Consider the following 24,569-nt stretch of genomic DNA (forward strand, 5'->3'; position numbering starts at 1 on the left):
TTTAAAACTCTTCTGTTTCTACTTAGGGAAATGAAATTCTTTCAGTGGAATTCTGGATTGGCCTTGGCTCAAATCTAATGGATTTGGCTTAATTTCTTTTAAACAGGAAGAATTTCTGTGCTTGACACGATGGAGCAGGGGAAAGTCATTTGCCTGTGTGCAGGTGCAGTTTTGCGTGTTTCCTACAACAAGGATGGCTGAGAAGAGACGGTTATATATATATACTGTGGAGCTGCAGATAAGTTACCTAGGGTTTGTCCTCTTTACTTTCATTGCTTACAATCTAGAAGACTATTTCAGAGTTTTCATAACTTTTTTTCTTAGAGCCTTGTCTGGAGGAGTACTAAGGCTTTTTATTGCACTGATTTGTGTCATAATTATGTCATTCTTCTCTAAAATAATTCACACTTTGTCTTTAATTGCAATTTAAGCTGGCATTGATAGATGTGTTTTGTGCATTTTCAATACTTCCTAAGTATTTGTCACCTGACTTAAACTATACAGAGATGATCTGCATTAATGTGTTGCATGATAGGCCATCTTATTTGAATGGCAGCATGCAAGTTTTGTATGTTCAAAGTAACAGATGTGCAGTTAAGATAGAAACCTTTTTTTTTTAAAAATTTTTGTGAGCCTTAACCTCACATCAGTACCTAAGATTATTCCTGGTTTTGATCAGGGGAGACATCTCCCAGATCAGTTTGTGTAACAGCCTTGGAAAGGGGCTCACAACTTGCATAGCACTCTTAATAAGGTACAAAGGTGCCTCATCTGTCAGATCTACACCTACATTTGCATTATGATGGTCATTTTTCACTGATAGTGACTGCTGAAGGAGCCCTGGATTTCCACTCTCTGCTAGTTTTTGCTTCTGGGCCGACCTCAGGTACGTCACCGCGGCACAAGTCCTTGAGTCATTTTGCTGGCGCTCTGCCCTCCACCCTCGTATGGGCTTGCTCAATTGAGAAGGCAGCAGAGAGGCAAGAAGCTGCAAGATGGTTGCTCATCAAACCACATCCTAAAAATAGTGTGGCAACTTTAGGTGTTTCTGGGTCTTTGTACATTGTCTTCTCTGAAAGACCAGCAAAGCTGGTAAACATACCTTTGAAGAGCAGTGAATCAAACTGGAAAAGGAAGGCAATTAGTTGAAAGCTGCTATTTGTGAAACAGAATATAGGTTGTAGCAAGTGCAGCACTTCAAGTATAGTGAAGCAGCTGTCTCATATTTGGAGAGAATTTGGAGCCACAATCATTCTTCTGTAATTCTTCTATTTTTTTACCGTCATGTCTTCAGATGGGGATGTTGACTGAGGCTGCTGTGGGTCACTTTGGACACTAGAAACTGGGATAAGGCAAACAGCCTCTTTCTTTACACAGTGTGCAGCTGTTGGATGAGAATGAGCTAGCTGTATTTTAAGCTGTATTTGAAATTTCTAGATGACCTGATGACCTCTTTGGTGCTCTTCCTTTTTTTTTCATTTCCCCTCTTGTTGGAATGCATCATACCTTTTTTTTTCTGAGTGCAATTCTGAGAAGAGAAAAAAAAAGCCTCAACATCAGTGGTCTGACGTATATATGAATTTTCTGTGTTGTAATGAAATTTACTGTTCTGCTTTCTTTTTCTCTCATCTTTCCAAGCGGTGTTACAGTGACATGGCTATCGCTGCCAGCTCTGTGCAGGGCAGATCGTTTCTGTGAGTGCATTCCAACAGGTGTGTTGTTTTTGTTTTCCTGGCATTTATTTTGCAATTTAGGATGAACATAATGCTTCACATCTGTATTTCAGTCCAGTTTGAACAAGTTGAGCTCAAGTGGTGGTTGAGTTGTGGTTTTGATGGAATGGTTGTTTGGCAGGCTGCATTCGTAAACACTCCGGTGCTTTCAGCACATAATATTTTGGGGCAGTCATAGTGCAATTGCATAATCTTAAATTATCTGCTTTACAAATAAGAGATGATTATAGCGACTGAATGCAAGCACTGAGCAGCTGAAAATTTGATGCATGAAAAAGAATCTAACTTCTTGTCAGTACCTCAAGCTTTATTCTAAAAACAACTTCTTTTTGAGGGCACATTGAGCTCAACCTAATATGAATCTCCTGATGATAAAGGAGCGTGAGAGAGTTGTTTCGGATTTTGTAGGGGCTCCTTAATGAAGTGTGTGATTCACCTCTGGTCACTAGTCAGTACCTTCAGGTGACTCATTTGTGACCCTTGTGATGCTCCACGCTTCCCCAGCCCCAAGTGATGGCTAGAAAGATTTGATTTATTTGTAAGAAAGATGAATAAGAGAAATCTAGTAGCATTCGGTATATGCTGAATAGCATATAAACCGAAAAATGAGAGAAGAGAGCTGCTTTTGAGAATCTGAGAGTTGTTTAGATTCTTGTTAATGAAAACTGTTTTTCCTTGTATCAGTTTTGGGGATTGTTCAGTTTAAGCCTTAAGTGCTGCTAAAACCCTGACTAACAATTCTCCTCCTCTTTTTTTTTTTTTTTTTTTTTTTTCTATTTGAGAAGAAAATGTAAGAATGGGTGTATTACAAGCAGTTCTTTTTATAGCATTTTATTAGCTTCAGAACTGCCGGAGCTGGAGATAACACCCCAAATCTGTTTTATTAAAAACTGCCTGATCTTCTTTGTATTGGTGCTATCACTTCTTGAATCAAACTAATTTTGGCCTAGCTGTTGTCCAGTGGTCATTACTATTATATATTGTGGGGAAAAGATACTCTTACATTTCTTTAACACTGATTATCTTTCTGAGGTTTTTCCAATCCTTTCATTATGTGATACCATGGGTAACTTTTTCCCCTTGTGTTCTTCACATTGTTTGTGATTTTAGCTCTCTCTTTATCCCTCTAAGGCCATGAGTTCCCAGCGTTTTTTCTCCGTGTGAAAGCCATACCATACCTTCTGATCGTTAGTCACTTTTTTTTCTCTAGTTCCTCCATGCGTGGGCAATATGAGTAGAGTTACGAGCAGTAATGAAGAAAACCTGTGGTACTTCATATGTGGTGGTGATTTCTGATTTGCTTTCCTTTATAAAATACCCCAATTCCTTTCACTTCCCTTTTGATGGTGTAAAGTTGATACATTTCAGTGAATACCGACCGTGAGCCTTTTCTTGAATGTTAACAAACATACCCTTAATATTGTAAGGAGACGCTTCAGATTAGTTTTCCCTTTCTGTGGCATTTCAGCATGTTTATTGACACTGGATTTCATATAACATTGTACTTCCCAATCAGTCCATTCCTGTGAAACCCTTCTGTAGCTGCCCACAGTGACCTACAGACAAGATTTTTTCTGACTAATACAGAATCTGAATCTCTTTTTTTTTAAAAAAAAAAAAAAAAAAACTTTGCTAAATTTAAATGTTTATGTATCTGTCAATTCCTTCCATTTTACACTTTACCTCCAGTGATGCATGCATTTACCAGTGTGTGGGTCCAAGCATAGATCTTTGTTATCAGTGCACCATCCTCTTCCCTTCTTTTCTTCTCGCCTGCTCACTGTTTAGGAAATCTTATTGCTTCTGCTTATTTCCCACTTAATATTTGTTGATTGGTTATAATTCACAAGTAATTTTTTCTGTCTCATCCTGTGATAATTTGGTTTCTTTAAGACCCATTGGTGAGGGATCTTGCTGAAAGGGGGTTGGACTGGAAGATCTCCAGAGGTCCCTTCCAACCTTAACCATCCTGCGATTCTGTGAAAGCTCCTCCTAAAGCTCCGTGTGCATTCTTGAATTTTTGGGGTGTGTGATATTGAGCACTTTTGGATGCTCATCATCTTCTTTAGTGAATCCTTAATGGTTGGACTTCTCCTCATGAAAATCTGAGCGCTTTGCTGTATACCTTCTTGTGCAGAAGTGATGATGCTCGTCTTTGAAGAGGCAAGTAAAACATGATGAATAATAAGGAGTATCTCTAGCAGAGCCAAAAGGCACACCTTGTAGTTGTGGCAATGGCATGAGATAACTCTGAATGCGTTTTAACCTGTTGTATTGTGCTGCCTTAAACCCAGGCTGCGGCACAGTAGAACTGGAAATATTTGAAAGACACATGTTCCCTGCCAATTGCGAGGCAACCACACCCTGGCCTGTGTTGGCTACACCTATGGAGGTGCATTTCTAATATACTGTAAACAGTTCCTCACGGTTACTGCATAATAAGTTGATTTAACCAAGCTTTGAAAGGAATAAATACTGCAAATGCTCAGGATAATTCTAGTCTGTTTGCCTCTGGAAGCATTTCTCTGAGGCTTCTAGGTTACATCAAAAAACAGTCTCCGTTGACTGGGCCCTGGGGTTTTAAAATGCCAAATACAATACTTGTGAAGCAGTACAGGAACAGAGTGGCTTCTGATAGTGTCTCCCATTGCTGTCTGTTAATTCTAGGATGGTATTCTGAAAAATCACGTGGTAATCCTAATGTAATTAGTGTTTCATGGATGATAATGTTTGGTGCAAGTTCATTTTGCTTTTGAACAATAATTGCGAATACAGCATGAAGCTCGGTCATCCTTACTTCTGAGATAAGTCTGTTCTGTATTGCAGAAGAGAAATTGCAGGACTGCCAGATAAACCAAGCAAATCTGGAGCTTCACAGTGGAATCCACAGAGAAAATCCTCTCTTGCTGACCTGTTCTCAGGCATCAAATCATGGGAGTAACAAGAACACTTATTGCTTTTTAATACCAAAGTTTATGGCATTTTTCGTGGTCAATAGCTACAATGCTTTCTATCAAAGCATCTAGTCTTTATTTCTAGGTGCTTTTATAGAGTTACAAGAGAGTGCTTGATGGACAAAATATACAAGTGTTCTCTCTGGTTGTGCTCCCAAATGTAATTATTGATCGGTAATAGCATAAGGACGTATTTGTGATATAATAATAAACTGCAGGCTGACAATAAGGAACTGCAAATAATCTCTGAATTAGCTACCATAACCTGTCAGTGGCTTCGAGGCAAAATGGGTTTTGAGCAAAGCCCTGGTTGTATTTTAGTGTGTAACCTACACCTTTAGGAAAAAGCTGCACTACTTTCTGCTGTTCATTTCTTGTTAGGTGTTGGAGGAGGAACTCAAACGAGTCTGATATGACTAACCTACATTAAAAATAATTAAAACTGTGGTTTTGTAGTGCCTCTTTCCTGATAAAAGAACAACTTGAAAGTATTTCTCTTTGTTGTAATTAGCTTAATGTAAGTAGGTAATTACATTTCCATTAAGCTTCTGCAGAGTTTTAAAAACAGAGAAGCAGGATTATCTCAGTACACCATGTTACTGAGTGCAATGAGCTGTAATAAAGTAAAATTCTATTTTTGAAATTATATTCAAAAAGATCTTTTGTAGCACGTGAAATGTTGTGTGCCAGTAAATAAATTTAAGCAAGCTTTTTGGAGATGAAGAAAAGATTAATTAGTGGATCTGGCAATAAAAATAATTTGAAATTGATTCTGGTAATCTGAGGCATCCCTGACATAGTCAGGAAATAAATCAACCTAATGTATGGATGTTTTTAACTGTGAATGGAATTAATCCTCACTAGGTATATGAACATGGCAGTTGAGACTATATGGGGTTTCACATTGGAATTGAGTTTCTGTGGGCTGCCTCGTGTAGAACACTATATTTTTTGACCAGCTGTAAGTTAAATGAATCATGCTTTTTGACCTTTCTTCTGCAAGTTGTGGTTGGCTAGTGAGGTTGAAAGATCAAAAGATCAAGTGTCAAACATTTATGGCTTGTCAGAGGATTTTTATTTTCTAAAAGTACATTACATTTTAGGGATAGCTTGTAAGAATCTGAAATTGGGAATGTGATAAGACAAAAAATACTGTTTCTTCCTAAAGTATTTTCAAAATAGCTGCCATGTAAAAATCCTAAACACTTACATAAAAGTCATAGAAATCAAAGAGTGCTAGGCATTCATGACTCTTCTTCACTGATAATCAGAAGCAGTTCTGTTTAATATTTGGAAGTATTATCTGTGTACTTTACTAAGGTCTCCTGACTTCTTAAGAAATACCAGATGCATTTAAAAGCAAAATTTTGCCATGAACAACTAATGTAGAATAGTGATACGTAGTACCAAATGTATCTGTTCTTTGTTATCTCTAAGAAACTGTTGAGATCAGTACTGGCAATCAGAATTCTGGTCTGACTTATTTCAGTTTTAAGACTTATCTGGAATTTATGCATTTTGTAATTTTTACATCCATTTTAAAGTTTCAAGTAACAGCTTTGCAACAATTTTACAAACACATTTTAATCTTGAGTGTGCAAACAGCTGAATGATGTTACAGGGATTTTTATTTTCAATTGTACATTGGCTTTCATTAGTCTTGTGCATACTTTGCTGATGCTACAGAAAGGAATGCTCTGATAGCACCTGTACATGACAGTAGTCTTGTTGAGCTGTTGGGAGGAGAGGGGGGGAACCAAACACCCAAGGGACTGATTTCTGTCCCACCTCTTGTACAGTGCACACGTACAGGAGACATCAGGTCACTTGTGTGTCTTACAAAATTCTATTTTTCCTTTCTGGAGGAAAGGAAAGGCTGAGAGCCTACCTCTGAGCAATTGCCATTGCACTGACAAATATCTGCTTATGATTCAAAAAAACCCTCTTTTCTGATGCTAGTATAACTAAAACTGAGCTGTGAGGACCTTTTAGGTGCACTTGTTGCCGCAGCATAATCGCATAGAGATGCGGATGCCAGCAGAAGGAAGTTATAAATTCATACGCGCTCTGTGAGGATAATGAATAGAAGGCAGCATTCTTATTAAAAGGGATTGTTTTTTGCATGACTACCAGTGGAAGACCTTGTTTAGCATCTGGGAACAAACATGAAGCTAAAGCTGCTTCCGTGTGGCTGTAGGTCAGAGCTGAGTACTGCATGCTGCTTTGCCTGCACGGGGCGGGATGCTGTGACACCACGGCTAAGTAGGAGCTGCTCAAGCTGGATTGGTGGTGACTGTGGTGACCATGAATTCATGCTTAGGGCTTTCATTTATTGCCTTGCTTTCCTCTGCCTGCCTTCTCTTTGTGAAGAACACACAAGTGGGGCACAGCCCTGTATTTTGTGTGGCAAACATATTTTTACTTTGCAGTGCAGAATAGGGGTAGAAGATCTTTTGGAACAGAACGCTTTGATTCAAATTAATGTAGCTGATAGGTGTGTAAAAACAGGTGGGAATTTCAAATGGTGCAGTTCGATCAAGGAAGGCTGTGCCCTTTGTTTTGGCAAATGACAACAGGAACAAGAAGTAATGCAAAATTGCACGAGAACTTGGATCATGTACTGACCAGCTCCTACTTCATTACTACTGCACAGCCATTTATTTTTTGTGTGTCTGTGTGTATTTCAAAGTGCTTGCTGTATTGATGCTCCAAAGAGGAGTTGCTGCATGCTGTACCTATAAAAATTATTTACTCTGCTTATTGAGTCTACTCAATCAAACAAGTCCATTAGATCCTGAAAATAGTATCTGGTCATGCAAATCCGAGCCGAGGTGCCTGGCTGAACAGCTTGAGCTGTGAGTTGGGCTTGGAGCTGCATGGAAGGACCAGGTTTCAGGGAGTTGACTGGAGGAATCAGAGGATGGAAGGAAGATGCTGCATCTCTTACTGTGCTTCAGCTGAACGGTGCTAAGCCCTGCTCCTCGCAGGCCTGTCAGAAGCATCTTGGCCTGCTAAAGATGAGCTGAGCTGAAAAACTTTTATCACTTGCTATGTCTCTGTAAGGGCAATGCATACAAGGTCAACGCACAGACCTCCAGTGCTGTTTTTTCCTTTCTTAGGGACCAATCTCTCTTTCAGACATAGAAACAATTCCTCATCTGTTTCCAATGTCAAAGGATAGACAAAGAGCTCTGAAAGCAGTAATTACTTAAAGGCATCTGAGAGAAATATCTTCGGTCTACTTTTGCTCTCCATGAGTGGTTTTTGTATTTTCTTCATTCTTTAGTGTTATTTTCCAGTTAAAATGGAAGTGTGAGGCTATACAAACTCTGTACATTTCTTTTGGGTTGCAAGCTCTTCAAAGACTTCAGTTACTCATCAAATAAAATGAATTTTCATAGTGGGGGTTCTGATGCTTGCAGACATTTTCTGTCCTGGGCTTCGCTTTGGGGTAATATTTTACTGGCATCAGTCACTGCGCAGCACAGAGCTGCCTTGTGAAGAGCACTGATCTCCTCACAGGCTGCCAAAAATTGTATGTGGGTTGGCGGCATGAATGCCCCCGTTTGGATGAAATTTTTTGATGCCGGGATTTAGCCACGAAAAGTGGAAGGAAAAACTATACTGAGCCTGTGACTTAAAATGAATAAATCAGTAATTTAAACATGCAGTATAGAAATGCTGAAATATTATAAAAAGTAACAGAGATGGCTTGATTTTTTTTTTTTTTCCACATTTAAGCAATTCAGCCTTTTTCAAAACATTTCAAAATTTGTAGGTAATCTCTTCTCCAAAAAAAAAAAAGAAAAAAAAAAAGTTTAGGCATTTCAGTAGTATGTGCAAGGAGCAATAGATTTTTGGAAGTGAATATTGTCTGGTGAATTTCTGTTAAGTTCTTTGGCTACTGTCTTTAAGTGGAATTTTAGAGTTACCAGAGAGTTTACAGTTCAGTGTTTGATCTGCTGCCTCAAGAGGGAATAATACTAAAATTCTTCTGTTCTTCACTCAAAGCTTTGTGGTGGTTGTGTCAGGCACTCATGGCTTGTGAGCGCAAAATGTGGAGAGAAAAGCCAATTGAGTCAGTTCCTGCACTAATGCAGTAGGATTTGTGAGATCTGAGACTGATATTTTATTAAATACCCTATTTCCTACTACATAGTTTTTAATGTAAATTCTCATTTTCCTAGTGGAAATACATGGTTCTGAAACGAAGCAAAAAAACGTATTTGGCAGCATGTCCTAAAATTAAGTTCAAAACCAGTATTGAAAATGAGATTTTGATCTCTGTGGTAGGTTGCAGAACTGACACATTCCAGACCTTCTCCAAACATGCACGTGTCCAAGAGACAGCTACGGCAGCATGTGCAATTGGTGTCGTTTCTCTCTGGTTTCAGCTGAGGGTAAAGAACAGGATCCTCCCACTCACGAGGTGAGGCTTCATGTTGGAGGCAACCTAACATTGCACTCTTTCTACTGGATTATTTGATTTACCTTTTTTTTTTTTTTGCATAAGTATTATTAAAAGATTTATCTCATAGTTCAATGGATCAGCTTGTGCATCTGCACAATTTTTTTTTGACATGTAGGACTTTTTTGGTTTTTCAACCAGAGCAGCAGAGTGATCCAGTTTTGCCACTCGCCACTTCTTAGTGTGGGCCCAGGGGAGGACTGGGATTGTGTGGTTGAGGTACAGCAATCGTGTGGCACGGATGTGCTGTAGGGCTGGATGGTCCTAAACTAATTGTGAAATTTCATTATTTTACTGCACACGGTGTCAGAGAACATCACTTTTGAATATATTGTTAGTATAATAATCTAACTATATGAAAATTAAGCCTAATTAGTTTAATTGTTCTGAAATCTTTGTAGAAAAGCTTCTAAACTGTGAATAACTCCCTTCCTTCCTTCCCTTTTCTCCTTGAAAAACAAAACAAAAAACTTCACAGTTTTCTGCAGCTCTGTTGAATGAATTTCCGTTCAGTGCCTGATCGTTATTGCCAGAAAGCGCGGAGCTACGATAGGTCAGTGCATTTATTATTTAAAAACAACAACAAAAATTGTAAGACCTGAAGTCCTGTATTGGCTGATAGGGCCTGCATGAATAAAGTAAAAAAGTTAAAAGTTTTTCATCTTGTACTAGTGACAAGTACAGTAGCATGTCAGCATGAAGGAGAGCTGTAACTTGGTGCTGATGACAGTGTATTTTTGAGTAAGTATGTTCAAGTAGAAGTCATGTAAAGGAATGTATCCAAGTCATAACACCCTTTGAAAGGCAGACAGCTCTTTCTGCATATTCAATTCTTTATTTCCTTTATACTCCTGCATGGTATTCTGTTTTGCTTGTTACTCCTTCATAAAAGGTGACTGTATTACGCATTCACTAAATGCTAAACGTTGCTTTTTATAAAATGCATTGTGTAACTTGTTTGTTCCCGGGCTTCCTTATGGAAAGGATGTCCTGTGTTTGTTTACATTTGTGGATTGTCTTGTAATTTTTGTGAATGCCGTTGCACTTAATATGCTTATGCATGGACACCAGATGGAAAGATTTGATGATGGTTGGTGAGTTACTAGGCAGCTCCTTATTGCACCTGGTTTGGAAGAAGAACTGGCCTAAAACCAGAAGCAACCATGAGGTGAAGTTAGCAAATATTTCTGAGATCTTGCAAGTATTGCTCAGGGAGGGAGCCTGCTGCCCAGGGGCCCTGGGCGAGGAGGTGCAGCAGTGGTACGGCAGTGCTATGTCTGCATCCTTCTTCCCTGTTCCAAACTTTGTTCTTTAATTTGAAGTTGGGTGATCAGGCTGCTCGGGAGGGTTTCTTTTAGGCAGCGAGGGTGCCAGTTTGGCAAGTAAGAACGAGAGACTGTCCTGGGTCTTGTGCCAGTTTCTCTATCCCGCGCGTGGAAGTGGGTGGCTAGCAAGAAGTCTCGCAGTCCTGTCTGGGAGGAGAGGAAAGCACGAGCACTGGGAAACAGCTCACTAAAGTAACTTACGTGAAATTTTAGTTTCTGCTTTAGAAGAAATGGCCATATGCTGGAAAATGTCAGCACATGTTCATAGAAATGACTAATTATGAAGTGGAACTTGACTTAGTCTCCCTCAGTGTTCTTTTTTTTTTTTTTTTTTAATTATATTTCTCAAACTGCCGAAGTTTGTTTGTCCAGCCCTTCAGATAACCAAACCCTGTGGCTGATACGGAATAGCACATTCACAGGCTGTGGAACAGACAAGATAAGGATGGCTTCTAGATAAAAATGACAAAAATCATTTTCCAGGGTGTGGACATCAGTGCTACTGCAGAGATCGTGCAGATGTTCATCATCAGTTTTTTTTAACATGATGTATTTTTACTCTGTTTAAAAAAAGCCACCAACGGTGAAACGTGCTCTGCCATCAGTGTGGAATGCAGTGTTGTGTTAGGAGTTCACAGTTTGGTGTCTCAGATTAGGTTTTGGCATGGCATACAGCTGCAGAGGATTTATCCAGGGGAATGTGGCCTCTGTGTTAGTGGGGAGGGGCAGTGGCCTCCTTACTTTATCCCCAGATATTCATAACAGTATGTTTGGGAACTGGAAGCAAGAGGTTTCCCTCAGTGTAGGAGCCCGCTCATAGCTGAGTGTTTGGGGCTTGTATGGTAGGGTCACTCTCTACCTGGGAGCAGATACGGGGCAGTGAGGAATGAAACAGGGATATGATGCTCAGGCTTGTTCTGAGATGCTTGTATGCATAAACATTTCTTGTTCCCTTGGGTGCTTCTCAGGTTTTAACTGCAGTTTGGTTTGTTGTAAAATATTTCTAAACTCTCAGTTTGGTGTATTGCATCTTCAGCTGCGGAGCTAACATTTAATAACTCGGGCTTGACTACAGTATAACGAATGTTGTAAACTTTATTATGTGTGTTTTGAAGTTTTATTAATGCGCTCACCTCTTTGTCAGGTCACCGTAAAGAAAAGGGTGTTGCCTTTTAATTTTAAGTTTAATATCTGGTAAATTAATTCTAGGCATGTGGTTCTTTTTAAAGCATAAAACATTAAAAATGGCAAAAATGAGAGTTTGTCTGTACAAAACTTTATTAGAGACTACTTTCTGCCTGTCTTGAGAAGTTTTTATGAAGCTGGGAAGGATGATGTGAAGTGGTTTATGGTGCTGGATACTTTCATTAGCTCTGTGCTGCAGTTCTTCATCTGAGGTGTTTGTGCGGGTGAGGAAGATGCCCGTACCTGTTGGTGCATGCCAGCGCAGCGTTCCTCAAACCCTCAGGAAAAAGCACTTGTATGTACAGAGGTGTCATTGGAAATAGCCCCATGCTTTCCCCACTGCCAGATGGTTTTCCCCTCCTCATTTTCCAAATTTTGGGAGGAAGGGGAGCATGAGTGCTGTGTGTCTAAGATGCTGGGTTAGCTCGTGCCTGGCCCATCTGGCTGCTTTTGCCCCTGTACATTAAATAAGATCTCACTTGAGGGATCGTCAGTTGTGAGCAAGTGGTTTGGGATATTAATACCTCCAGCTAAGCTCAGCATGTCCAAAACAAGTCTTGCCTGTGATCTGAATTTGTGTAGTGAGATTTGGTTAGATTTTTCCTCTCCTCTTCTGCCTTAAGTAGGTTCTCCCATAAATTCCTGCCCTAGCTCTGTAGGGCACAGCAGGACAGCCCCGGTCACACCATCTTACCAATGCAGAGGTGACAAGAGCTTTTCTCAGGAAGGCTGCAAAATGCCTTGTTCTCAAGATACACCATTTGTCTTCCACTGGTTTCGCATGCAGGGAGGGATTTGATACTTCCAATTATTCATTTTATGTAGTGTTAATTGATAAATATTCATCAGAATATTGCTGAGATGAAGCCTGGTTTTATGTTTTTGGAGGCATATTTGCATTGTTGTGTGCTTTCAAGGGAAGAAAGGGAATGAAATGTTAACTTTTTCAAGTGGAGTTAATATGCTTTTTAGCACGTTCAGCTCCTACAAACCTTGTGTTACTGGGCTGAAGAGCTTGTTTTAGCCCGGCTGGTTTTCAGCACTGCTCTTCGCCTGTAGTTCGAGTGCTCTGTGTATTACTGTGTTTTGGTCCTAATACAAAGAAAGCCCTGCAGCTTATTTTAAGAGCAGTTTCTCTCCAGTCAAATTGCTCAGCTAAATAGTTTTCAAGTGGTATAACTGCACCTAGCACCGTGTTTATACAGTGAGGATTTTGGAGCTGGCTGTGGGAGGCCAGAAGGAGCGTCCAGCCTGGTCCAGGTGTGTGGCAGAGCAACGAGGCAGATATTTGGGTTCTGGTAGAGACAGGAGGGTTGTCTGGGTCAGGTGCCTGTCTGCCAGTCAGCTTTGTCTGCAAGGATGGAAAACGACCATTTTTTTTTTTATAAGGCCTAACGAGATGTTTGTGAAAAGCTTCGAGACGCTTTTGATTAATGCCTGTGTGTAATATGTGATTATATCACGCAGAATAATAGAGGGTAGGAGGAGAAAAACTGGCAATGTAATTCTCACAGCATTGTGGAAACTTAAGGCTTTGTTCTTTTTCAAATGCCGTCTTTACATTTAAACATGATTTTTCCTTGCCACTTCCCCCTAATCTTTAGAGCCTCCAAATCAATAACACAACTAGAAAGAAGCATATCTGCCTTTTAAAGAAAAAAAAAAAAAAAGAAAAAGAGGGGGAAGATGAAGTATAGGGCATCTATGTAGTTTTGGCCAGCTTGGTTTTATGATACTTAAATTATGTGTGCTGCTCTGCTTTTACCAGCCTTTCCAGTTGGTGGATAACAACTCAGCCCATGAAAACTTGGTGGGTTTTTATTGTTATTTGTATTTTTTTATTTTTTGAGTTGGTACCAGTAGCTGGTGAAATTGCTTTCAGACTTTCAGTCCTGGTTGTTTAACTTCATATAGATGTAGAGCCACGCTCAACCCCACTAAGCCTGAGATAGATTGGGTGTTGGTTTCAAGCCTCAGACACCGGCAGGACTAGGCCTGTGGCCTAGAAGTTTGTCTTTATTTTGAGAAACGCGGTATGAAAAGTGATATTTCTGTGCACATTTAGTGGGGGAAGAAAAGCGGCATAAGTACATGAACTTTTAAAAAAACAAACATGAACTGACCCCAAAACAGCACCCCCCATCTTCTTCCTGAGCACGTGAAGACCTGCTTTGCCAGAAGAGCAGTGCCTTCTGGTTTTGTCTCCAACCGTTCAGCTTCAGCACAGCGGCACAGGTTCACAGACCGATTTGCTGAGAGGTTTGGGGATGAGCCGAAATCCTGTAATCAACGGATGTGCTGTGGTTGAAGAGGAGGCCAGTAGGCAGTTGTAAACTATATTTTGGGCACATGACTTGCTTGAAAAAAATCTAAATTATAGGATCAATCTTATGGGCCTGTGTGAAAACCCTTTATTTCAGGCCTTTTAGGTTTGCCCATGCTCCTTTCTTCAGATGGCTGATAGTGCTTAAAATTGTATAAAAAAAAAATAGTGTGTAAGAGAAATTAAACTGCAGGTAATACCAGTACATTTTTTTTCAGAGGTTACAGCTCCATTTTACATATCTGGCAATACTTCTGCAGGGCTTTATAGTAAGGAAAGAGAGACATTTTTCCACTTGTTAGGTATATATGAAGTCTCAAACATAGAAAGTGGAATAAATATTTCACTTAGGAAGAATATGAACAGCAAATCAAAAATTTTCAAAATCAAAAAAATAAATGGCAAATGTAACAAAGGAGGGGAGGCTGAAAGGAGAGGTAAGCCAGAGTGTAAAGGTATGGCTTGAACTGCTTTCATATCAACATAAAGGAAGCTTTATGTTCACAACCATCTTCTTTCAGGTTGTGAAACCTGAAATCTGTGAAACCTTTCATGGCAACAACAACAGGGATTTTTTTTCTCTTGAATGAACTCCAAGCCTCCCTCAAAACCTGTCCATTTTATTTGTAAGAGTGCTGAGACTGAGTTTCTGCTCCTCTGTCATTCTTATTGCTTGCATGGTTAACAGACTGAAAGAGGGTTGGTTGTACACTTCTTTGAATGTAGGTGAGAAAAGATTCCAGATGCGCATTTGGACTCATTTAACATTTATCTGTAGTTGCAGTAGGAGGTTGACTGCTTTTTCTTAACAATCAATACATTCAGCTGTAATGGATTCGGTCTATTCATGGCAGAATAGAAGAGCAGAAAATACTCTGTTGTGAAAATATATAGGGTTTTCTATAGTAAGGAAATTTTGGTTGTGACAGGACAATGTTTATAGTAATTATAGAAAATGAAAGGCGTCCATTCTCAGTGAAAGATTTGGTGATGGATTGGAATTGTTGTGTACAGAGACCAACAGTAATTACCCACTCTTATTTCAAGTCATTGTACAGTTTCGGTGATGCCAAAGTTTAGAGGCTGGTGGCCAAAAGGCAATTAGAAGTTTATCGCGAACCATTTTAATGGGTTAGCTTTCTACTTACTTCCTGACTCTTATTATTTGTTAAACTATACCACTATTAAGCTCTGTGCAATTAAAATACTTTTTCAAGCTGATCATTTGCATTGTAATTTTTGGCTTCTTTTGCTCCATGCTTATTTTCTTAAAAACAAATAAAACCAAGAAAAAGTTTTCAGATGAGCCATATTTAATTAACTGAGATAAAATGCTGTGACTTTAGTGTTGAGTTTCATTAATTAACAGAGTTGTTCTTGCTCAAGTCTAGCTGATGTTAATGTAATAGCGCAATTGTGTACCACGCTAAATACAAGTCACAGGTGTTTTCTGAAGGGATAACTGCAGGTTACACAGAAGTAAGACAATGGACAGAAAATGCAATATCACATGAAAAACATTCACAGTTGTAGGAGTCTTAAGGTAGAATCAGCTTTGGGACATTCACACTCTCTTCCCTTCCTGGAGTTCAATATAAGCAATGTATGTGATAAAACGGTAGTAGAAACTGAACTGTGCACACCAGTTATTCACGAACATGAGAAACGTTGGTTTGGCCACTGGTAATGTGGTGGAGCCATGTCATACCAAGCAAGTTTTATAAAAATAAAGCACTTGTTACATGTGAGAAAGATTGGCTGCTTCTCCTCACAAGAAACCTGGGTGGTGGTGTAGTCTTACACGCCAATTTTTCTGTTTGATGCTAGAAAATTTCTTGGGCCCACTTGGAGAATAAATTACTTTTTGACATGTCTTGTAGTTGAAAGGTAATACTAATATTGTCCTATATTGTCATCTTTTTAAAAGTTTATTTATTTTTTTTTTTTTACTTAGACTCCCGAATGCTACTCTGTTGAAGCATGTGTCAAACACCGGTAGTGTAATGGAGACTTGGAAACACGGCCTTTGTGTACTTCAAAAGTAAGTAACAAATTTTCCAATTTTAAAGGTGACCTACTAAAAAAACTGAAAGCAACAAAGAACCATGATAGTTGGGCTTTTGCAATTTTAACTTTCTGCTTTGAAAACCTTTGCAGCTTTCTCTCGTATAAAGCTTTTTTAAAATTATTTTTTAGAATCTTATGCATATCAGCACCATATCTGTTGGTTCCCTTTTAATTTACAGGTTATGCACTTTGTGTAATCTGTCAGGTTTAACCTGTAAGTGATACCAGGGAGGCCAATATCTATAAAGCATTTTCTGGGAAAAAGATCCAGGAGTTTCCAGTACTAGAAAGCAACGATTCTTAGGAAAGAATTTGAAAACCCCTCTCGAACTGCCTCTCCAATACTTAATCTTTCCTCACTCCTCCCTTCTCATGGCTTCAGCATGTATCTGACTACACTGCAGGGGTTATTGGCTAAGCCAATACAAATGTAACCCAGAAAGAGGGAATGGGGAGGGAAAATAAGCTGTCAGGTTACCAAGTTACAGCTTGTGGTGCTAGTGAACTAATAGGTAATGTGGCTTGAATTAATCTAACTTCATCCATTTAGGAGGGTTAGTGGATTTACCTAATTAAATTTCATTCAAAGTGTTTTTTTAAAATCTACTGCAAGAGAAGAGGGTGGTAAAATTGAGTGCTGAAGCCATTGCTAGGGGAGGGAATTGCACTCTGTCATTACAAGCGTTTGAAAACTCAGAAGTGTGGTGTTACCCTTATTTGCATGAACTGTTACGATTCGATACCACAAACCTCTGAATATTGCTGTATCTTGCTAGTTCCATAATTTCAAGGAAATGCCACCTGCCTTTGTGGCACCAGGGCCAGAAGAGTATTTTGCATAACTCTGAGATTGGGTGTGAAAACTGCATTGCAGCAGTGTAACTATTAAACCATTTCACTACTACTCTGCCTGTTGTTTCATGAGATATCACTTGGCCAAATGACTGCCATCTGTGCATTATTTTGTGTCTTATTTGCCAGGCAATGAAGCCTTACAGAGGGGTGTGTGTGTGAGATGGCGACGGGGAAGTCTTTGCAGAGGTGAAATACGTAGTTAGAAGTTCAAAGAATTACTTTTTGTAAGCGTAGGCTAATCTGTGATTTTCCCAGAGGGTAACCTGGCTTTCTCTAGTTAAATGGAATTAGCCAACAGTGTTTATAGGGATAGGCTTAAAACAATAATGAGTTACATGGTTCTTCTTAAAGGTTGTTTTCTGATGCTTATCTTGAAGTATTGAAGCACAGTCTTTTTTTTTTTTTTTTTTTTTTTGGGGGGGGGGGGGGTAGAGGGAGCAGGGAGAGCTCTTAAAAATATTCTGCTACTTCTGTCAAAGTTTATATACAAACAGTCACAGTGTGGAGTAAAAAGCCTGAAAGATAAATAGGACAGCTGCTACTTATAGCAGAGGGAAAAAATGTGCTTTATAATTCTTGCATATGTTTAAAAATTGGTTCACTGGGATTTTTCACTAATTGATACTGCAAAGTAATTTGGCCCTTGGGATAATTTTAGGGGGTTGTAAATACTCAAAGTCTTTGAGTTGTAAGAACATTTTTTATGCGTTTGCAGAGCTAATTCATTAAATGTTCTCCTGACAGTTAATTTCTCTCATAGTGAATGGTGGTCATAATCGATATCTTGCTTTTTAGATCTACTTTGCTGCACTGATTTTGGGGGAGAGGAAAAAACAAGTCTGAATAATAGAGTTGAACTGAGGAGGCCTTGCAGAGAAATTGTACATTAGTTGTTGGGAAATAATCTAATTTCTTTACCTTTCTAGGGAAGAGGTATAGTCCTATTATTTGGCTGGATGTTGAAAGAACAGCTTCATTTGTTCCTGAAAAAGGTCTCAAATTTTGAATATTAGAACACATCTTAATTAGAAGATCTGTTGTAACCCATTAAAGATAAGATATTTGCATAAAAAAAAATAGTGACATCTATTATGCTGGGGAGTTTAGAAGGATTTGCAGTACTTGAGTGTGATGTTTCCCAACAAGGCAGAATCTTCTAAGCTTTGTTTTTTTTTTCCCCATTCTTTTTTAAAACTACATATGTATATAAACGGTGTTTGTATTGCGTGTGTGTGTGTATATATGTTTATATAGTAATAATCCGGTCCTGGTGTGATTTGAATATAGCTTTGGCTTGTTTTTTTACCATCATCAGGCAAAGATGGGTGTTGTTAGCTTGACTGGCTCAGGCTGGCAGAAAACACTTCTGGTCATTGCTGGAGCAGAGGGTGCTTAAAAGCCCGTGGGCGTGAGTTCAGTTGTTCGGAGCAGATTTCCTTCACTGGTGGGAATGGTCATTTGTAGTCACTTACAGAAATTCCTGTCATATCCCTGTGATGCCTTGCCTGAGCCCAAGTCTTTTCTAGCCCAGGTGCATGTTACTAGGGAGACGCTGAATCTGGTGCTCTTGCTGCAGCAGCTGGAACTAGCTGAAGCACCGGGATTTGCACACTGCGTGCTTAAATGATAACTTTCCAGAGTTCATGCAGATCAGATAGAGACGAGCAATCCAAACAAGGCATTGCACAATAGAAAATGTAGTTCCTTAACTATATGACATCTTTCCCTCGGGCTGAGACAACGCAGTTTCAATATTAATTGCCTAATGCTCACAGTACAACAAGTAGCTCAAGCAATTATCGCAGGAGCTGGCTTTGTTTTGCTGCATCTAATGAACTAGGCCCTATTCGTGGTTTAATTTGTTATGCACTATTACTATGATAATAGAAATATTTAAAAGTGTTTAATTCTTAGAATATATGCTTTAAAATCGCAATCAAGGGTAACTTTTTCCCCTTAAGGAAAATTTTAGTGCTCTTATTCTTGAAATTTAAGAACTGTTTCATAATAAAATCACAACAATTTTACCCTACATCCCATATTTCATGTAGCTGTTGTTACTGAGTATGGTGTTTGTGGTCCATAATTGTTCTGTTACTATTCAGATATAACTGATTTTTTTTTGTAAATCTATATGGCATGCCATGCCAAAGCATTAATTTATCATCTGACAGTCTAACAGACTGCCTTTAGACAGCCAGGTGGCAAAAATCTCATCTACATGGGATTTTGTAGCTCACTAGGGGAGAGAGCTGCAAGGTGCCGCACTTGTGCATGCCCACATCCTCCTTTTAGTATTTGCCAGTATGATTATATAAAAAAAAAAAATCCTTTAGTTTCAGCTGCACATTGAGGGGGAGTTGGGCACTTCATTGCAACTGGATGGATCTGAATAATAGCTTGTGGAAGGACCTGCAATCTAAGCGGCTCAAAGTTGAAAGCAAATCTTTCCTCTTCTTTCTGAGCTGACATCTGAAAGAAATAAGATTAGCTGGAACTTCAGCCTCGTTTCATGGATTTTAAAAATAGAATGAATGAAGGAAATCCCTCCTTGAACCACAGCTACATAAAAAGGTTCTTCTCAAATAACACATTATCCTTGCTCTTTCTGTTCTGTGCATTAATGGTCAATGTGAAGGTAGAAATGCTGAATGAAACAGTCATGTAACGCATTTTTCCCCCATACCTAGGGGAACAAGGATTTATATAGTAAAATTAATTTCACTTTTTTCAAATAAGATATTCATTGGTTTCACTAATTCATTTGGAGTAGGAAAATACATATATAAAAGTTTAAAAAGGGGAACCAGTCATATTAATTCAGTGCTCAAAGGAAGCAATATCACACTTGAAGGCATAGTATAAACTTTTTCCCGTGAGCCTTCACCACAAGTGCCTTTTAAGTAAGTACGTGCCCATCTTTCAGACCAGAAATGGTTATGCTGGGGAAAGGGGGAGAGGTAATTATTAGGCACTGGAAACTGATGATACATGAAATGGAAGGTGAAATTTATTGCAGCACCTGATGGCTGCATCAATTATGCTATGAATTTTGTGCTTTAGGATGGCTATGCTGGTCTCTGGCAATTCAGGAGGACCCCTAGTAGAGTGCTCTTTATTTCTCTTTTTCTAAAGAACCCGGCTCTCCAGGCTATCTGTTGTGAAGCGACACTAGAAACAAAAAGGCATGCCACAAGCTAATGTGTTGGGAATCACAGCTGGGGAGCATTGCTTTTCAGAGAATCTCCAGAACCCCCCATGTGCATTTGCACTACTGACACCATTGTTATTTCTGATTCTTTATTTTGTCAATCCTGACTCACTTCTGGTCTTTCCTTCCTTCTTAAGAGAATGAACATCATAGCTGTCCTGTCAGGAGTCTGAGCTGATACTCTTCAAAATCTCACGTGACTTCTTTGTTGCCCTCTTTTTAGAGGTTTAAGATAATTCTGCCTACTTTAAAAGCCCTGTATAACCATCCCTGGGTGTGTTTGCTGTTCTAGTGTTATAGCTGTGATTCCGAGGGTAGGAGTGGAAAATGACATAAGTGTGTGTGTGTGTGTGTATTCATATATATGAATACATATTTCAGGTATATATTTTATATATTTGGATGTGTAAACCCAGTGTATATATATTTGATGTGTGTGTATATATTTAAAAATCAGAAATCAAAACTTTCCATAAAGCATGCGGCTACCTAGATAGAGATGTTACATTAGTACAAGTTTCATTAGTGCAATGATTGTTCAAAAGGCTAGGTACTTCTTGTTTTATGAGCATCTGTGCTTTCTTTTAAGTATAAAACTTAAGGTAGTGATGCAGCTCTTCTGCAGCAATGCATGGACCTTCTCTGTAGTACAACAGAATTCAAGTTTTAATTGCTTGGAAGAGACTCAGGCAAGCTGGAATGTGCACGCTGTTTCTTCCTGTTGCTGGAGTAAGGAAACAAACTGGTCAGTTCTCCTCTGCTCTTAAGACTGACGTTTGACAGCAGCTAAATTGATCCAATCTAGGAGGAAGAGGAAGTACTTGCAGAACACCTTTTCCCTTAGGAATGGACTGTTCCCATGGATTTGCAATTTGAATGTAACTTCGTATGGCTTAAAGCTGAAGCGTATGTTCATAGTAAATGTGACACTTCAAATTTTATTCATAGTTGCATCTTGAAATAGTATTGTGATTTGACACTGAAGGAAAGTACACAAATTTAGCATATAACGTAATTGCATAATTCATAGTTCTACAGTTGCCTTGGTCTCTTTTTTTTGCATGTTAGAAAATTCATGCTTTATTGATGGCAAAAAAACAATGCTGTGAACATGAAGAAATTCAGTTAGAAATAGTTGCTTTTCTGATTAGCCATGATAAAAATGAAGACTTGAGCATCAAAGTTGAGAGATCTTGTATCTAGATTTTCTTGTCTGTTTATTTCTTGTCCAACATTTTATATTAATTAAATCAGAACTAAAGTTGCCCTGAAATTTCTGATGTATACTGGTGCTATCTAGTGAAGAAAGTGTCTGTTTGTTAAGTGTAAGCTAGGAAAATCCATTGTGAACACTGAGACTCCTAGCTAATTATTGCAGTGATAAGCTTAGGACTGTTTTGGTATTAGTAGTCCAATTCGATTCATTTTTAAAGTGTTGAGTGGCAAAATCTAGAGGATGAAGTGCAGGTACATGGGAGTTTACTATTAGTCTGGCTAATACAAAGAAACACGTGGGTGGTTGGAAGTGTCTATTGTGCACATTCAATGCAGGGAATGTTAAATGGTTTGAAGGGACCGCTATAGGTCACGTAGTCAGTACCATACTTGAAGCAGGAAGAACTTTTAGGTTAAACCAAGTTGCTCAGGACCCTTTCCAGATGACCACTGAGTATTTTTAGGATGGAGCTGGCTCTCTAGGCAGCCTGTCGCAGTGTGTGCCAGGTGTTTCTGTGCTGCCCAGTGAACAAGCTGCTCTGTATTCATTCTGGACCTTGTTCTCTGTGTGAGTAACAGAGGCTTCTGAAGTCTTAGGTATGGATGAGCTGTCTGGCAGGGGTCTCTGAGGTGTTTGTTGTTGGAACCTGGGTTTGGAAGATCTTGGGATCTGCTGTAGTTGCTGAGAAAGTAGCTGGGACACAACATCAAAGTTCATTGTTTTATTCAGCACTAGAAAGAAAGTTGCAGCAAATATTTTATCTATGAAGCAATGCAAAGATGGAAAGACCTGATGGAGAACTGAGAGAAGCTTAATTGACTTTTGATCACCTGTGGAATGACTTATCAAGGTTAAGGATTATTTGTGCTGAGCACTTTTCCCACTTCCTCTGAACCACACCTTTCTTATGATCTCATATTGTCCTTGCTTTTGATAAGGTGAGATATATGCGATGCTTATGATATGAAAATGTAGGCAACTTGTTTTGTATTATAGTTATACAGTTTACTATCCTTCTTCCTTTTGTTACCTTGACAATTAACACTTGACTATATCTAGAAACTTTCCTGTGTGCTTGGCTCTCCTCTTATTACGAGTAAAAACCAAGAGTTGTGTCAAAAAATCATGTCTAATTATTCACTAAGTAAGCATTCCTCAACTTTGATCTAAACCTACTTATCTGGAAAGCAGCAGCATCCTAATACACAGCTACTCCCAGCGTTTGGTGATCTAGATACTCCTGGAGGGCAGGAGTGCCTATTATTTCATGTAGTAAATGTAAAGAAGAAAATTTACTTCTGTCTTTATTTAGTGGTGGTATGCTTTCATTTACATAAAAAAAATAAAAGTATCTGGATAGCAACAGTGAGTTGCCAAGTTTGTGTTCCAGGTTTTTCCTCTGACCATGCTTGTGAAAAGCATCAGAGCATGGATGTGGAAAACCATCCACAGTCTGGCTGTGAACTCCCAGTAACTGGCTTTCTTCTTTGTGTCCCAGCTAAGGTGCTCCACGGAGACCAATTTCAGTGTGATGTGCTTCTTTCATTGAGGGGTGCTTCGTGGTGGAATGGGTCCTCCCCATTTCAGATTGTTTGCTGGTTAGAATGAATTGAGGAATCCTTCTAGTACTCAACATGCATCCAACTGTGTGACTTGTCCAAAACTCAGGTTGAGACTGCCCCACCAAAAAGCTTTGTGACCTTATGGTGAGCTTCATATCTGAATCTGTTCAAGGTGCCACATCAGTGCATACGCTGCAGCTCTTGCTCCTGTTACTGCTTGCAGCAGAGGGGAGTAGTGAAGTCTGCCCAGCTTCCAGGGATGTCTAAATGTCGCGGTGTCAACTCTAACTGCCGAGGTGAGTTCCAAGGGAAAGGAGGCTGCTAAGCTGGAGAACAATATTTAATTTGGCAGTAAATTTTATGTTGGCATTCCTAGGGAGCTATTAGCCAGTATTATGGGGGGAGGAACTCACAGTCCTGGAAACACGTGGAGCTTTAAGGCTCAGGTAATAAGGAAGAACAGATCACCCCTGTGAGGTGGGTGTCCAGGCCCAGGTTTAAAGCCTAGTTACAAGATGAAAGGAACTGCCTGCTAGTGACTGAGAAGGTTTAATCATTCCTGTAAATTGCTTCTGGAGCCTGTCTGTAACAGTTGACTGAGCTAAAAGCTCTGAAGGGTTCTGTTTAAAACAAGTATTGCCAAAATGTATCACTAATCTAGATTTTATAGGTTTGCAGATACATGTTAAACTTGCAATACTGGGCATTGCGTTCCCATCTGGTGGGGTAATTCCGTAAACTGGAGATGTAGACAATTTTAAAAGAGTTTTGGCTTGTAATTAAATGTTTAAATGTTAATTCATCATGCAGTAATAAAATGATTGATATGCTTTTTTTCCATAAAAACAGGATGTCTGTTACTTAAAAATAGTCCTCATGATCCCCCACCCCCGCCACCCCCAGGTGCTTTCTGTCACTGTCTAAATGTGGCAACTCTTAAATAGCCAATTCTGCCTTCTTTTCAGTGGGGTTTTTGCTGTCAGGCTTCTTGCAGGCTGCCTTGTTAGCGGCAGATATGCCATTGAAACCACAATGTGTAATTTTTTTCTCATTATGAAAATATGCCCTAGTTCCAGGGTGGTTTAGTTTTTAGATTAAAATGCACCTTGCAATAAAGGCACTGCATTGAATTTCCTACGTTGGCTTTTTCCTGGAGGGGGAGGGGGATGGAGGTGGCTTGGAAACATTCAGAAATCTTCAGGTTCTGAAATGAAAATGGAAACAACTGCAAATCAAAAGTTTAGGCCTCATGTGAGGTGCTGTCCCATAATACAACGTGTCCCTGTGGCTCATGAAAGCCTATCTTTGTAGACTTTCGCATTTCCAATTATTTTGGCCTGTTTTTGTTAAGGAGCAGGTTCTATATTTGGTCTGCAGATTATTTGTTTAGGGCTAAAGTTTGGTAATGTCATCTAAACACCCCAAAATTTGGACCTAGGGTTGGGCTCTAAGCTGTCTGACTGTCCTGTTGGCTAGCTGACAATTTAGTGAGCTGTCTGCTTCAAACAGCTAAAGCCATATCGTGTTTAAGTTCATCAAGATCAAAACACAAAACAACTCCCTTTCTTTTAGTATCTTTGAACCCATTTCATCTGTATGCCTTAGGAGTTGGTCTTACTGGAGATCCTTTTGTAAATTGGTTCAGTCACTTCTATGCATTTTTTAAAATT

At 39.2% G+C, this 24,569-nt stretch overlaps 1 protein-coding gene across 3 annotated transcripts in view; it reads left to right on the top strand.

Moving 5' to 3' along the window:
- Positions 1-24,569, top strand: part of SIPA1L1 (signal induced proliferation associated 1 like 1) — a 203,113-nt gene that overhangs the window by 20,630 nt on the left and 157,914 nt on the right. For all 3 annotated transcript variants that reach the window (XM_084288174.1, XM_084288176.1, XM_084288175.1), the window contains exon 2: positions 15,943-16,029. The gene's annotated coding sequence lies outside the window, so the exon portion shown is untranslated. The remainder of the gene's footprint in view (positions 1-15,942; positions 16,030-24,569) is intronic.

Source organism: Netta rufina (genome assembly GCF_964035555.1).
Source record: "Netta rufina genome assembly, chromosome: 5".
In the NCBI taxonomy this organism is placed as follows: domain Eukaryota; kingdom Metazoa; phylum Chordata; class Aves; order Anseriformes; family Anatidae; genus Netta; species Netta rufina.